General features: G+C 42.0%; 1 protein-coding gene across 1 annotated transcript in view; it reads right to left on the reverse strand.

The window, feature by feature from the left end:
- Positions 1 to 6,168, reverse strand: part of cntfr (ciliary neurotrophic factor receptor) — a 273,674-nt gene extending 267,506 nt beyond the window's left edge. Inside the window, exon 1 of the mRNA XM_028602619.1 lies at positions 5,950 to 6,168. The gene's annotated coding sequence lies outside the window, so the exon portion shown is untranslated. The remainder of the gene's footprint in view (positions 1 to 5,949) is intronic.
- Positions 6,169 to 15,313: the final 9,145 nt, after the last annotated feature.

Below are 15,313 nucleotides of genomic sequence, written 5' to 3' on the forward strand. Positions count from 1 at the left end.
AATGCAGGATGACTACACATGGTTAGAGCTAATTCGCTTTAAGCGTTGTTTTCGACATCTACTGAGCAAGCAGTGAGTCTTGCGTGCATCTAATAAAAATACATGTACGCAAGTTAGTCTATAATACTGAGCAGCAAACAGACTCATATTAGCCTAGACAGATGAATGCAGGAATGGATGGAAGGGGAATTTCACATCACACATCTACATTATGTACAGTATTACTGTACTGCATATATACTGTACTATATCGTACTGTAGCCTGGAGCCATATTAAGCTCTGCTGAACCTCAAGATGCACTTAAACATATAGTGTGTATGTGTGTGCGTGTGTGTGTGTGTGTGTGTGTGTATGTGCACACGTGTCGAAGGAAATTATTTTTGATGTGTTGAACGTGAGCACTTGTGTTAGAATGCAAAAATAAGTTTGTGCGTGTTTCTAGCATACATTAAATTAGAGTAAAGTGTGCTACCGCTGTGAGGTGGCGGAATGCAAATGTCCCTCAGATGGTCAATAACTGTGGGGGGAAACACACTTGCATACAGATACAATACTGCAATAGAAATATACTTAGGCATTTCGCCCCCTACTGGAGGAGGCAGCTTTTGTGTGTGCTTGTTTGGGTGTGCATATGTGTAGAGCAGTTGGGTGTAGTTGCAGCACAGGGGGGGGGGAGTGATGGTGAGTGATGCATATTCATAAAAAGGGTCTATCCATTTCACTCGTTTCATCCCTCGTTTGCTTTGATCAGAAAGAGTCAAACTCTTCGATTGCCTGGGCTGCAGGAATGCTACAGGGGCTGAATGGAGAGCTGTCGAAAGAGGAAAACGCAGCAGAGGCAAGCAGATATACACACGCGTTGACACACACACACACACACACACACACACCCACTAGCACACACATAAGTTGACAGACTGACAGACACTGTCTCGCAAGCAGAGAACAAAAAGACAGCAAAAGGAGCACAAACATACAAGTAAAAAAAAAAAAAAAAGATCTACTAACACACAAGCAGAGAAGCTCACAACCACAGACAGCCAATACTTTTTCATAAACCTTTCACAACTTTCCATAATTGAACGTCCTGGTGCATAGTGAAAGGGTTATGTAAAGATTTATGGCATTTGAGAGTGTTTTAAATTCGAAGAGCACAAAAGTTCTTTCGTATTAGTGAAGTAATTAAACACCGGGTCCCCCCCTCGGAGTCAGATCTTCCAGCTCAGGGTGCAGAGAGGAAACCGTTGTAAAATGCAGATCTTTGAAACGCAAGCGAGCCTGCTTAATTGGGGCCGAGTCTCAACAAAATCTTGTCATGTTTTCACACCCTTAGGTGCATTCGGATAAAAGCACACAGCAAGTGGCATATCTAACTAGCGAGAAAGAGAGAGAGAGAGAGAGAAAGAGAGTGAGGGTAGATGGAGAAAGCGAGGGACCTTTCTCATTTCTCCGCTGGTGTTTGGAGGCTTTTTGCGTACAAAGATCTCGCATTTGTTTCACAGAGGCATGTAATGTGTCTCGGATGCGTGCGTGTGCACACAAATACGCTCAACCAAAACTACCTATTTACTTCCTCCCTTCCTTACTCCTCTCTACCTCTCACGTTTCCTCTCTCTCTCTCTCTCTCTCTCTCTCTCTATCTCTCTCTCAGCCTCTCCTAGGGTTGGAGTTCGAAAGCATTTGGCCAAATCCAGTGAATCAGCTCATCAAATCGGAATCCTACTGAATCCTTATTTAAAAAAAGTAATAATGATGTAAAACGTTTGTCGGTTGACAAGTCGAAGACATAACAGTTTTCAGCGGTGGCCAAATTAAACGGTTGATTACAACCTGAAAAGAAAATTGGATGAGCAGCATAAGATGTGAAGTGTTTATTAAATGCGTCTGACACTGCGAGAACGGATTTAGCCGACTCGGTTTTTCACACCTTACGTCACAGAGCTACTTGCTGGAGATCCCGATTCAGAGCGATTACATTGCTAAGCATAAATCGTGTCGGTCAATAAGCACTCGGTCCACTTGCGATCGCAGATTTTACTAACATCCAAGTACACACACCTGCTTGCAGAGAGACAACAGCCAAGAGCTTTCTGTTGTTAATTAGGTAAAGTGAGGTCTGTCATTCCAACAAGTGATAGCGATGGTCAGTGCCAAGCTTAAAGCAAGAAGTCTGCGAACTTCAGCTGAAGGTTTCCTAAAAAAAAAAAAAAAAAGTCTTTGACTCTCTACCTCCGTACCTCCCTACCTCTCTCCCCCCACCCCCCCCCCCCGCTCCACACCGGCTTCCAATTTGTAGCCTTTGTGTACGCTACGGCCGGGAGATTCACGCCCCCCTGCCATCCTCTGATCAGGCCCACGTTCGGACATCTGTCCGAGGATGTTTACCCAGGCAGTGAGTATGTTAGGGGAAATATTATCCTAGTTTTATCTTACCTTTCTTCTGTCTGAAGCATAAACACCAGCATTGCGAGGTGGGGATGGGAGAGGAGAGGCAAGGAGAGAGAGAGAGAGAAAAAAAGGAGAGCGTAGAGAAGGTGAGACAGAGTGGACCTGAGAGAGTAAAAAGAGAAGGGGTTAAGGGTTCGGGAGTCAGCGAAAGAGGAGCGAGGGATAGAAAAGGAGAAGTAAATTGATTGGAGATCCAAGATATTTAACGGGGGATAAAAGAGGGACACTTGACGGGGGGGGAGTTGGAAGGGTGACGAGAGAAGAAGGAGAGGAGAAATCAGTAAAGGAATGGAGAGTGTGAAAGAAAAGAAAAGTAAAAGGAGGAAACAGGAGGAAAAGAATGACGGGGGGGAGAAGACGAGGAGTTCAGAAGTATCTACAGCACAGTTTCAGCTGAAACAGAACCCCGCGTACTTTTCTTACTCTAGTCTTTAAGTGACGGTTAATCAAGCCCGACATCACTTCTTAATCAATATGCGCCTCTCGGTTCCTCGAGAATCACTTTAAACTGTCATCACTATCTTGTTCTCAGACATTGCACAGGCCCCTTAATACGATGGAAGTACCAGTCTCCTGTTTAGGAACTTTTTTTTCTCAAAAATAGTAACGTATGTCTTCTTATTTAAAAATGTATGGCAAATGAAAGAAATGTAATTTCTCAGTAAAAGTTCCCCCCTCCCTACTCTACTGAGAAATTACATTTCTATCCTTTTCCAAAAATGTTTAAATAAGAAGACATAAAACTTTCAATTTCGGGGTTATGCCCAGTAAGTCTAGACAGCTTTTTTATAATCTGTTAAAAGAAAAAAAAAATCAATATACAGTTTACAAGCATGTCTGTCTGGTGCTTGGCATATAGGAGTACACAGACGGGCACACAGATGCTTCCCATGCACACAAGTCTCTCTTTTTTACCGTTATCTCTCTCTCTCTCTCACACACACACACACACACACACACACGCGCGCACACGGTCAAACAGGCCTCTTCCAGTCTGGTGTTGTTTCCAACCTAAAACCAAACCATGTGTGGGAGCTATCCTGTGCTGGCCTAAAGGTCTCTCCACTAGAAAAGGGCTGGAAAGACATTTATTGCCCGCCTCTGTCTGTCTTCCTCTCTCTCTCTATATGCCTGTCTCGGGCTCGGTGCCTCTCTGTTTGCTTTCAACAGCGAGTGTCTCTTTTTTTTTTTTTTCTTTCTTTTTCATTATTTGTCTGCCCTAATCTGCTTGCCTGTCCCTTCTAATTTGTACCCCCGTTTTCTGTGTGTCTGCCTGCCTGTCTGTCTGTCTGTCTGTCTTTCCCTCGCTTGAACTCTTTCTGTCTTTCTATTTGCATCCCCCCCCCCCCCCCCTTCACTTCTTCTCCTCCCCTCCCCCCCAACACCTCCCATCTCTCCCTCCCGCTCCACCACCAACTAGGCATGAAAACGGTGCTCCATTAGGAGTGCCTGAGCTAAGCCCAGCCTGACACACACCGCTTTGATCAGCCGAGAGCTGGGCTAAACACCCCGCTAAACTCCCAGTCTGAGGTGTGGGGGTGTGGGGTGTGTGTGTGTGTGGGGGGCGGGGGGGGTTTGAGGGAGAGCAAAAGTAGCAAGAGTTATTGAGAGATGGGACCGGGAAGATGAAAACAGAGAAATGAGATGGAGACAAAATAAAAAGGGAAACACACAGACTGAAGAGAGGAGCTCAATTTCCCAAGCTGTCCCACAGTGTATGTTCCCCCACCACTCTTGTCTTTTATTACATTTTCCTTCACATCTTTTTTTTTAAATCACCTAGTTTTCTCTCCATTGCCTTCACTCCTTCACCCCCCTCTTCTACAACCTCCAGGTAGCCTCTCAAACGCATCACTAACAATCTCTACAGGTGCATAACTCACACGAGCTCAGAGAATGATGAGAGCGAAAGAACTAATGCAAAAAAATATATAAAACATAATCAGCTCAGACATCAAAATATCGGGAAGTCCCCCCAATAAATATAGTACCAACTACAACACACACACACACACACACACACACACACACACACACACGCTGTCTAGTGGAAGAAACATGAGAGGGAGAAGGACAAGACAAGAGAGAGAAGATATATAGAGACCAGACCTCCATAACTGACAACAGTAAAATAAAATAAAAAACAGCCAGATTCTTTCTACATTCAGGCAGGCAGATACTAAACCAGCAGCAGCAAAAGGACAAAAAAGCTCCCGTCTTTTTCTCCCAAGGAGTGAAGAGAAAAGGGATTTCCGCTCAGTGCTAATCAATCAGGCCGTGATAATGGCTCCCATGCCTAGCTGTCGACTGGAGGGGTCAAGGTATCCCGTGACCCAGCGCCCAGGGCCCAGGGGCCAAAGCCCCTCTCAGAATAGCACCCCAGGACGGACTCCCCGGGCTAATTGTCCAAGCCAGTGTCAGCCTTTTCAATGCCCCCCCCTCCCCCACACCTCACTCCCCTTACCCTCCCTCCTTCCACTTTCTCCTTCATTCCTCTCTCTTTCTTCTCCCTCTCCCTCCCCTCCTTCCCTCCTCACAACTGTGCGATCCTCTCTTTCTATGCAACTGAGGAATCTACTATGGATACCAGCTTGTACCAGCGTGGGGGGTGAGCGAGAGAAGAGCATTTGGAGCTCAGGAGACGTGGAGAAATAGAGGGGGAGACATTGAGAGAAATGGAAGGGGAGCTCCGGACACAGAGAAAAGTTCACGAAAAGACAGGAGAACAGGAAAGGGCAGCGAGAAGCGGGAGAGCATGCGAGAGACCGAGAACAGTGGCGGTGACGAGAGCGAGCGGCGAGGGAAGTGAGGATGAAAAGAGCCAGAGACGGCGATTCAGTATAGGACAGACTGGGACAGACAGATACAGAGACAGAAGAGATGAGGAGGAGGAGGAGGAGGAGGAGAAGAGGCAACCTGACTGTCCGTTTACACATCACTCATATCACGGGAACAGAGTGCTGTGTTCAATCCCCTTCCATCTGCATATCAATGAGTTTCCATTAATCACAGCCAGAGCAGCGTGCGCCTCAAAAGGGACTCTGCTCAACATCAGTACAGCTGACCGCCACAATGCAACCGGCATACAAAACACAAAAAGACAGAGAGGGCGTGCACACGCACACGCACACACACACACACACACACACACACCCAGGAAAGCACAAGAGTCCGAAGCAAACCCCACTAGCTCTGCGCAATGGCATTCCTCTCATTCCAAGCGCACGCTGCTAATTAACAGCAGTAGATCTCACAGACAGATTGATGGAGAGGTATTCCGATGTTGCACTAGCACCACATCTCCGCTCACTTCTGTCACCTTTCCTCCCCCCCCCTCTCTCTCTCTCTCTCTCACAGTCCCTTCCATCCAACTCTCGCTCCCTCTCTCAGTGCCTGTCAGGTCCCGGTCAGACAGCGTTGAAGAAGCGCAAAGTCCAAAAATTGAAATAAGAAAAAAAAAAAATATATATATATATTTTTTAAATCAAATGGCTACTCACTGGGAACCTCTTCTTTTTCTGTATTTCTTTTTTTTTTTCCTGATCTGTCACTCCTTATCCTCTTCTCCACTGTCGCAAGGGGAGTGTGTCTTATCCCGGCGTGTGCGTTGTGTCAGTCCGATAGAGGAAAGTTGCTGTCTGCTCGCATGTGTGTGTGTGCATGCGTGTGTGCGTGAAAGAGAGAGAGAGAAGGGGAGAGGGAGAGAGAGAGAGAGAACGTGTGCGTCTGTCTCTGTGTCTCGCACTGCTCTGAGTGAGCGAGCTGAGGCTGTTTTAAACAGGCTGCTCTCCCCATGTGACCAGCCCAGCCACAGGCAGGAATACATTACTGAGAGACAAACACACACACACACACACACACACACACACTCTCTCTCTCTCTCTCTCTCCCCCCTTCTCTCTCTCTCTTGCCCATACACACACACCATGTCCACAGTGCACCCCCTAGCCACCGCTCAGGGTAGTGGAGGGAACAGCCCACACACGTAATATGTTCTCACACTCACACACACACACACACACACACACACACAGAGACAAAATATGGCAGCCATTGGAGTTCACGCTATTCTAGGTATGCACACAAACAAACACTGTGTTCCGACACCAACAATTTAAGAGCATTGAACACGACAACAAATAAATAAATAAATAAGTCTAATACAATTAGAGACAATTCATCCAATTAAATGTTTTTTCAATGTTCTTGACTCCCCCACCCCATCTCTGCTGTGGCGATGCTTCACACCTGGAAGCGCTGACCTTTTCAGGAATGAAAACCTTTTAAAGTTGACCTTCTGCTGCAAGGATGATACGAGTTGCATTACAGCTTTCACACCAAAGGGACAACAGTGGGAAAACGCCACAGATGTGTTTCAAGTGAAATATATGTTGGCAGCTACAACAAAATACATTTCCAAAAAGCCATGCAACGCTCAAACATCGAAAGTGAATGGACGACATGAGACCGTGAATTGAGAAGATGATGGATTGTCTCCAGAGAGTATATTCATGGGAGACACAGCTTGCCAAGGCTACAGAACACCACAGATGCGTCATTATTCTTTCTAACAAATGGAGCCGGTACAGCATTCAGACTGCATGTGCAATGGATAGTTGATCAGCTCCTGACACATTTGTCATTTCATGTCCAGGAACTGTCAACACCATATTGCCACTGTTGAGAACCTTGAACTGAAATGAATGGCTACAGAAAGTCATTTATTATCACAATAATACCCGAGAGGGCATTCTTTTTTTTGTGATTACAAGCTCCAATTGCAACACAAGTTTAACACAGCACTTCCTAATGTCGACACATCCAGGCCTCAGGCGAGCATGTGCCAGAACCCATACAAAGCTATTTGACTCAGTGGTTTAATCTGAACTGGCTATGTGAGCTGCATGGTTAACTGCAGCAGCTCCCCCCCCCCGTAACCTCTTTTTTTTAATACTACACTACCTGGTTTGTCTTAGGCATAGCACATTTAAGAAGGGAAATAGTTGTATTTTTGTAGTTTCAGCCATCATTCCTATGGGTAACACCGGTAATAAAATGTCTTACAAAGTTAATTGCTGAGATCTAAGAATGCGGCAACATAAATAAAAATAAGTCAAATGGGGCAAGACACATGAGCAGTCTGATAATTAAACTGGTTTTAAACAAACCTAAAGGTTACCTACGTTTTTTGGAACAGAAGTTGAACAGTTATTACCCTGTCTGTTGTGAACATCCATCACGGTTTATACACTGACTTCAATACTTCCTGTACTTGTAGTTTTCCTAGTCAATGTTATTATTGACAGTGTTATTTGGCCTTTTGTTTTTGGCTTTTTTGTTAGATACCATAGTTAGACAGGAAAGGGGGGGGGAGATAGATGGAAAGACACACAGCAAACGGCCAAGTGCCAGATTCAAACCCATCACAGAAAAATTAAAACCAAATTGCAAAAAGAGAAAAATTATACAACAATTATAGGTTATCGTCTGTAGTAAAGGCGGGGTTTTAACTTAAATAACCATAAGAATGCTAATACTATTCTCTTTATTATCATAAACATCTCTACAAATTAATCTCCAGAATTACATGATGAGCTTCACACTCCATTAAACATACCATATGATCGATAAGCCTTCTTTGTCGTTAACTGTTGTATTAAATTGAAATGTACCATGCCCCTCAAATCACTTTCTACTAATGATAGCACCAATATTTCTTTATTTCTTTATTTATTTATAGGTAACGTTCGTTGTAGGCTATAGCCTACTTTCCTCATAGGCTTTAAACAATCATATCTTTATTAAGTATATGATGTTGGGACAATATTGATTTTTGCAATAATCAGTAGAGTCTGTCACCCTATAAATGTATAATATGGGAACTGGGTATTGTATCATCATACCACTAATTTTGATCTGGTCCACATATGAATCTTGAGTCATTCTACTCTACTCTGTTGCTGCACATCTACGGACCTTTTTCACAGCAGACATTTTGACTTGTCATAGTAGGAAAACCACAGTTGAAATTGATCACCTTAACGATGGCTCAATTCCATCAAGTGTCCCAGTAAACTATTTCAGTGAGTCAGCATGCAACAATACCAGGGCCTCTCCTAAGTGGAATGCAGCCATCATTAATGGTTCTGAATACACCTGTGCTTTTCCTACTATGACATGTCAACATGCCTGCTGTGAAAAAAGTCCTTTACTGAATAACTAAGACTGACTTTTACAAAAGAGCTTTACAGACCAACATAACAACAACAACAACAAAAATAGCTCTGCTACACTCCTTTTTACACATTTGCCATTTTAAGGGTCAACGAGGAGACTGGCATTAGGAGGCTTAAAGGTGGTCATGCACTTTCAATGTCTCAAACAAGACTGCGCCACAACAAAGCTGGCCTCAAGTTTCTCAATGGCATCACATACAATGACAGATGCAGATGGTATGGCACAACAATAGCACAATATTGCAACAAGAAATAGCTGTGTATGTGTTACTCATCATTTAAAGAACCGAAGTTGGCGGTCTCGGGATGATATCCTAGTCTCTAGCAAAGGACAGTTGCACTACCATGGCCTGGGTGTGTGAAGCATGTAGTGTGTTCCGTTAAAATGTTTTGAAATGAGGAAAACGAAAGCCAGGGGGTGTATGGACTCAGTGAAGGCTGAGTCCACCTAATTTACCCTTACTTTTACTTGCAGGGGGTAAAAATGCAGCTTATGCCTTCATGCTGCAACTGCCACCAGTTACTGTACTAACCACTAACACATTCTATTGTTTTAAATTCTGTGATGTTATAGTATTAACAGTTCGGGCATTGGTGGCAGGCAGTCCCAGCAGTGCAGAAGAAGAAACGGTGTAACGTTAGGTGAACTGGTGAAGGCCTAGCACTTCAACGACATTAGCCGCGACGTTAGTTAGCCTAACGTCAGGTCTGGACCATAGACGGTCTGGACACGAGTGCACATGTCTGTCTCTGAACTTGGCTGTTTTCCCTCACAAAAATTCTCAGGTGCTGCAGCATAGTTCGGCATATTTCTTCTTTGCGTTGTTTGGTTAAATGTGTTAACGTTATGCTAACTTGGTTTAGGCGCAGGGTATGCTAACACTGCCCACTTCCTGTCAAATGAATAACCTGAGTGGACATATAAAATTATATTAAATTGATTACATTTAAGCATATAAAATGGCTACATTATTTTAAAAGATATAAATAGGCCTATCCTATTATAGGCCTGTATATTACAATAATTTTGTATTAAAAATAACGTAGCCTAAGAAACAATACCCTATGGCTCCTACACCAGATAGATAGATAGATAGATACTTTATTCATCTCGAGGAAAATTTTAGGCATCCAGTAGCTTAGACAACCATAACACAACAAACATACACACATCTCACATACATAAAATTCACTCACATAAATATAAAGAGTTAACAATTTGTGAAGTGATTACAAAGGTCTGGTATGGACTGACCATGTGATGAAATGACCATGATAAGGTGCTATGGTAGAGTGTGTGAAATGGTGATAGTACAAAAGTGAACAGAGCAGGGATTGAACAGTGCAATAGCTTATTATTAAATGTTAACTATGACTATGAAAAGACAAGGATGTAAACATAATAGAATTGCTTGACAACCAACAAAATAAATAATATACTTTAAGAACAATCTATAACAGGTAATAAATGATAAGATGTAGATGTTATGACTACAGTCCAGATTGTGTAGGAGGGCTAATATAGCCTAACAGACACTCAGGTGTACAGCAGACAAAGTGATATAGGCCTACTGGTAGGGGCTGAGAGAGACAGGCTCATGCTGAAAAGTCTTGCATTGACTGTAGAGTACCACCGTTGAATACTGTCTTCCTCCAGTTGAAGTATGGGATAAACTTTGTTTACTTTGTGAACTTATCAGGGACAATTATGATCACTACTATATCCAGAGTGTCAATCAGGGAAAACTAAAATATGCATACAGATAAAAAATACGCTATGCGGCAGTTTTGTAAATTATGATTTACAGTTGCTGTGTGAGAGATTCATGTCAGATAGAAGTGTGTGACAGTAAATATAGCGCAGCAGCACACCAAGGTGAGAGTTTTGCTCCTTTGATCCCAGACATGAAACTGCAGCTCTGCCTCCAGGCCAAGCCTCAGTGAATTGACTGATTTAAAATGCTCTCAAAGTTTAACATCAACGCATTATCATAAGTCCCACCTGACAGACAAACACCGTAACTCAATTTAAAGTATCTGTAGCTCAGCACTGCAATTCAGGAAGGCATCAAATAAAAGTTGCCACTGTCAGGGTCCATTTAGAATAAGTAGGTCAGATAGTCTCTACAGAACCACTTATAAATACCAGGTAGGCACCCATGTGCCATATTTTAGGACTGTAAAGCAGGTTAAATGTAGTTACTGTCCTCCTGTGAAAACACAGTTAAAAAATTATTTGGTTTAAGTTGAGATAAGTGAGCCCACAAGGATGTGTAATGCTAGGGAGTCTGCTACTGAAACTGCTTTTTCATGTATTTATGTTTACTGTATGCCAGCATAGGAGCTGCCAAACTGAGTGTCTATCTCCCTAACGTCTCCAGAGGTTGCTGCTCTGTAGCTGACCCTGACCTGCCAGTAAAAATAAATGTTTTAGTATTACACCATCATTAGCACCATAGTAATGGCAGCCTGTGCTTGTGTACACATCTTTGTAAAATGCAAATAACATGTCCTGTGCACAAAAACGAGTGGTACATGTCCCCAGGGTGTGGATAAAAACGCAGTAGTTTGAGACTGAAATCTCATTGTGGAAGTGAAGGCATCAAGGCTGAGCTGCATACACTTGCCTACTGCAGTCAGGATCAGGAACTCACTTGCACTGGGTTAGAAGACCCAATTGAAGAGTCATTGGCTGCTTGAACTGCTGAATGTCTAGTTTGAAGTCCCAAATTAGGTACAAAAAATAATTAAAAAATATTCAAAGTCCACTCTTCTTAATACACAGTACACAATAAACCATTATGATCGCTGTCATCATCGTTCACTGTATACTATAAATGCCATAACCAGTATAACGCCAAACTTATGTACATATAAATACTATATATATAGTTGTGGCCTTCAGGGAACCATAAATTAATGCATTGCATTTGAATAAAATGAGAAGGTACATAGGACATAATTAAGATCATTTTAGTCCAATTTTATTTTGCTTTGAATTCACTAAAATATAGTTTTAAAGACATTGGGGTAATGTGAGAAATGATTTGATGAACTGCATATAAGGACACTAAAATGATGCATTTGCATACGGTCAATTGTGGCGGTACTAGCCACAGAATGTTGGGCATTGGCTGTTGAGAGAAGCTGTTCAGTTATCAAGTGAATTGGTCTTAAAGACATTGAGCTATACTGCCAGTTGCTCCAGCTCTTTTTTATTATTTTGTATATATGGGGATGTGAGCTGATGACAGTGTTGAAGAGTGGATGCAGAGAATGCCCCAAAACCTTTCAAAGTTGGTTCATGCCAGCGATATTCGGCTAAATAAAGCTGTTTAACCACAGTTCGAGACTTGTTGATGGCACAAGAATCGCCTCTGAAATTAAGAAGTGGTGGTTTAATCGTATGGCAAATGACTAATGGATCAGTCTTTTCATCCACTTTAAGACAGTGTTGGGGAGAAGGCAAGAACTCAGATGGGAGAGTAATTTATTTTTCACCATTGATCTATGAGAATAACCCATGATTTGACCGTCCTTGGTATCTCCAAGAAGAACATCCCCCTATAGGCATTATTGATCATTCTGTAGATATTCTCTTTCGTTTTGAGGGTATTTGTGATGGTAGTACTCAGGAACTTGATTGAGTCAACCGCTTTCCTAATTTGGCCTGTGAAAGCCTTTGAGAATCATTTAAAGTACTGCGGGTAGTTGAGCTGTTGCAACACATTGATACAATGTTCATGACTGCATCATTCACTAAGAGACTCAACCTTGTGATATGTTTCAAATGGCACGTTGGAACAAAGTAAGGCACCAGTAGGCATTCCTATTCTTAATTAAATCTAGTAAAGTCAATGAGGAATGTTATGTTCTGGTAACCCTCTCCACTGATTGCTAAATTAATACTTTAGGGTTGTGTTTGTCATCCTCTTTTCTCACTTATTCAACCCTGACTAATGACAAGCCATTTATACCTGTGCTATTTGAGTAATGTTGACTTGACATACTTTGTAACTGGTGTATCTGAAAAGTAAGGCTTGGAAAGTACCTGTCTTGGACTGTGGCTTTTGTAGGGAGATATAGCAAAAACATACTGCATATGGTGCATGCTCTTTTTGAATTTGTAAGTTTAAAGCCTAATTGACTGATTTGTTTACGACTTGGGGTAGAGTGAATCCAAATCACACTCACAGAGCTATTTGGAGCATATAGGCTGGCACACCCAAGCAATCAATGGAAAGAAGCTAAAAGCTACATAAAGCAGCAAATAGTAGCAAAAGCATGCTGTATATTTATATTAACATGCCGCAAGTTTGTTTGAATTTGTAACTTTGAATCTGCGTTGACCAATTATTTGGCCACTAGGGGTCAGAGAGTCTCTAAATCACACTCACAGAGGCTTTGGGAGTCACCCATATGGACTGACACATAACAACACAGCAATAACACACAGCAATGGAAAGTGGCTAAATGGTGCAAAAAGCAGCAAACCGCATCGATGAATCTGTGAAATCTGCAGTACTAGCATACCCGTCGCACTACAGCATCTAAACAGTCTCTTTTTGCCAAATGTTGCCAAATATATATAAGATATGAAATGAGTCGTAATTAATTTAATATGTGGGACTTTTTTTTTTTTACATGTGAACATTAAGCCATATGAAGGACATGTTTAGCAGCATTTCACTCCCGAAAATGTCAGGCCCTGTCACAGACAAATTTCTAAATGTCAGAAAGGTTTCCAAATGACTTTCTTTGATACAAATAGCATTTTCTTATTGATCACATGTCCCTGATTGTATCTGACATGGTTTTGTAACTCCAATAAGAAATATAAGCGACTTTGTGGTTAATTGTAGTGGATAGAAAACCGCCAGCTACTCATAAGATTGTAAAAACTCTTCCTTTACATCCCAGATTTTTACAAATATGAAATAGTGGATATATAGCCCCGCCTTCATGTACACATTTAAAGAGATTAATTAAAGAATAATTTCTTAAATAGTCCATTTTTATATCATAATGTATGTGTGACAGGACTGACCGTGATGTGACATTTTAATTCAATAAGAATATTCAATATATAAACTTTTATTTAGAAATTGAACAATTCCTTTACAATTCTAAAATTCTAACCCTAAATTTCATTTAACAGTTCATCGAAATTTCATTTAACATTCATTTCATTTAATAATAACATACACACACAATAATAACAATGAACAATTAGAATTACATAAATGTATTACATAAAAATACATACAAAAACATGATATGTTGACACACACACACACACACACACACACACACTATACTCTGCAAGCTTTGCCCAAAAGTCTTTTTGGATCTTATGGTGACGGTTGGTTGCATGCTGAGGAGGTGGAATGAATTGAATGACGTGCTCAAATATGTACCACATCATGTCCTCCGTAGTGGGCCAGAAGAAGCGATTCACTCCTACATGGTGCATGCATCTTACTTGTACCTGACCCTCATCAATGGCAGTAATGATGCCTGGGTAGAGGTCTCCGTCATATTTTATTACACACCACTTTTCTATTACTTCTGGACCCCATTCGATTTCTTCTGTTGTTGGTGGTGAGGTTGGTGTGGCAAAGCTGAAGGCCTTGGTGTTATAGCATGTGCACTGTAGAATCTTATCTACAGTGCACATGCAGCTCACATCCCAGTACACCATCAGTTTAAGAGTGGTGCCTGTGTGCACCGAAGCCTCAAACAGATCCATTGCACTTTTGATGTCGCGTCCGTGGCTCACCAAGCGATCCGCACACCTCTTTACAACACCTCCAACCCCATCTGGCTGGCCTCAAAATAATTCCACGTCCCAGCTTGGAATCCCTTTTTGTGGAGGACGGAGGTTGAATAGGTAAAAGTCCCCCTTGTGGCGGTACTGTGTGCAAGGTCCATCACTAAAGAAATTGACCACTGTGACAGCAGGAAAGACATTCTTGACATGAGGCAGAATGGGGCTTAGATGCTCCCATATTGCTGGGGCCCCTTTAGTCGTGATGGCGAGATGGTGCTGAAGCAGAGTGGTTCAGCAACTGGTCCTACATATAAAACTCCAGCGTGCAGTGTTGCTTGCACATGGGATGCACTAAAGTGCACTGCCTGGATCTCAGATGCGTATTTATTCTCAGAAAAGTCCACATGTATAATACATTCGTTCTCAGCCATGTTCCTCTTCAGTTCCCTGCAGTGTCTGTACGGTCGTCAGATGTTGAACGCATGCAAGTGTTTTTTATTAAGAATAAAACATCCAAGGACCTAATAAATTACATATTCCTTTAAAGCGCAACTCACAGAAATCACCCATTTAGTCATTTTTGTGTCAGTTTTGGATTATAAAGTAACAATTCCAGGACAGATAATTTTCTGGTAAAATGTCCTATGTACCATAAGTGATAAGGACATCTTCAGGTTTCACGCTTCATGCTTTTTTTTCTGCCTTGTAAATTTATAATTTCAAACAATAATTGTAACACTTTTACAAGGATAATATATATCTCAAAATGTGCTGAATATATGAGTGTCAGGGCCAGGGTCACACCTACTCATAACCAATAATTTACTTGCTTGTTAGAAGGCTTCATCTGATTTGAAT

This window comes from Perca flavescens, chromosome 16 (genome assembly GCF_004354835.1).
Source record: "Perca flavescens isolate YP-PL-M2 chromosome 16, PFLA_1.0, whole genome shotgun sequence".
Taxonomy (NCBI): Eukaryota; Metazoa; Chordata; class Actinopteri; order Perciformes; family Percidae; genus Perca; species Perca flavescens.